We start from the raw sequence: 2,420 nt of genomic DNA, 5'->3' as shown, positions 1-2,420 counted from the left end.
TGTACAAGCTTGCAATCCCACCAACAATGGAGGAGTGTTCCTCTTTCTCTACATCCTCACCAGCATCTGCTGTCACCTGAATTTTTGATCTTAGTGATTCTGACTGGTGTGAGGTAGAATCTCAGGGTTGTTTTTATTTACATTTCTCTGATGATTAAGGATGCTGAACATTTTTTTCAGGTGAAAGAAAGAATTCCTAATGATATTTTCTTTTACTCAAAGATTGGTGTCTAACCCAATTGTCATCAACGAGACTTCATCCAGCAACTGATGGAATCAGATGCAGAAATGCACAGCCAAACATTAGGCAGAGCTCAGGGAATCCCTTGGATAAAGGAGAGAAAGAATTATAGGTGACAGAGGGATCAAGGACAACACCTTCCAAAACCCATAAAATCAACTAACCCTGGGATAGATAGAATATCTAATAGATAAAATGACTTATCAGTGGCTCACAGAAACTAAATTGACAACCAAGAAGACTGTGTGGGACTGACCTAGCCCCTCTACATACTATTTTACAATTTTGTAGCTTGGTCTCCTTGTGAAGCTCCTAATGGTGGAGGCAGGGGCTGTTTCTGATTCTTTTGCCTACTTTTGTGACCCTTTTTCTCAGTCTAGGTTGCCTTGTCCAGTCTGAACACTAGCAGTACCTTAGTCTTTGCAGAAATTGATATGCCATGTTGGTTGATATCCATAGGAGGTCTGCTCTTTTCTGAAGAGAATGAGTGAGTGGGAGAGGGCCAGAGGGATGGTAGGGAGTAGAGACTAGGAGGAGAGGCAGGAGAGGACATTGCAGTTTCCTCTGTAAAAATAATAAGAATTTTAAAAATTAAATTTAAAAGAAAAAGATGCCACATGCAAATGGACTACTGATGTGAAGCAAGTTGTCCTGCAAGAAGTCAGGACCAGGTTCATGGGTCTCCTTAAGTGTAAGAACCACCTCAGCATAGGGGTGGAAAGATTGCAAGAGCCAGAGAACCAGTAAGTCTGCTCTGAGATTGCGTCTCCTAGAAATGACAATGAAGCTCCACCAATAAATCTCATTAACATGTCTGCCAAAGCCTGGCCTGAACAAAGACCACACCAAAGGACTTGCTAATGTGGAACAGAGAATGCATAGAATGCTCCTAGAAAAAGAACTACCTGCAGCTAAGGAATGCTGAGATGAGGAGAGAAGGCCACATAAACTGGTTATCCAATACTACAGGTAAATCCTAAAAACATATACATAAAAGTATTCTTATATGGCCTGAGCAGGTTGTATCTAGTATTTACAGTATGCATACATAAATGCATAATACAATAATTTAAAAAGAGGCCATGACTTTCAAAGAGAGTAAAGGAGGTAGATGAGAGGTTGTGAAGGGAGAAAAGGAAGAGGCAAAATTATGTAATTATATTATAATCTCAAAATTAAAAAATTAAATGTTCTTTTAAACATATCTACATATTTCTTATACAATTATAAGAGGAGAGCTCTTTCATAGTTTTTTTTTATTCCCAATTAATCATTTCCCTTGTAAATTTTAATTAATTCTTTAAAATAGGCCAAAGTAACCTTCAGCATATACCACTTGGACTAACATGATGAAATAAAACAGATCAACACAATTGAACCTTCTATACTAAGCCAGAGGTTTTGTTAGAGCAAGATGTAACTCTGATTTACTCTACCAGACTGACACCTATGGCCTACCCAAAGCCAAGGTTTCAGAATGGTTGCCAGCAGTGCTGCAGAAAATCCTAGTGGAAAATTAAAGAGTCTACACTGTAGCATCTAGGAAGAGTGGACAACATAAATGCAGTTTACTTGACACTATAGAGTAGATTTGTTGTGTGTCATCATTATTGGTCATGTCCTTTCCAGAGATCCTCTTACCTGAGGCAGCTACTCAGTGAAAAGCTTGCCATAACAGAGCCTTGCCATGTTCCATTGAGGAACTGGGATGATTTTCAATTAGCAACCAGTGAGTTGAATAATTGAATAAGTCCTTTCCACATCAGTCACATTTCCTGTATCATAGTCTTGGCCATATTCCTTGAGTTTGTAATTAGCCACCTGGCTCCATAAGACACTTAGAACAGTCTTTCCAAGTCTACTCCCCTTGGCCTCAATTCTCCTAATGATCACTACTGACATTTTCTGATACTAAGAAGAGTTTCCTTAAATACGCTTCACAATTAGTGACATAGGACTCCCTCCAAGAGCCATGACTAAATCCTTACAGTTATGTGCTTTGCTCTTTAAAATGGAACACATGCATGCTCAGGGCTTGGCTTTGTCATCTTAATCAAACCTATCCTACTATGATGAATTGGGGTTACAGAACTCCAAGCCTTCTGTCCTTTGTATCCTCATGCCCCAACCTCTGGATTAAGTCTCAGTTGTCCAATATAGTATACTGCCCCTATAGAAT

This window comes from Mus caroli, chromosome 3, assembly GCF_900094665.2.
Source record: "Mus caroli chromosome 3, CAROLI_EIJ_v1.1, whole genome shotgun sequence".
Lineage (NCBI taxonomy): Eukaryota > Metazoa > Chordata > Mammalia > Rodentia > Muridae > Mus > Mus caroli.
Note: the sequence above shows the minus strand (reverse complement) of the source record.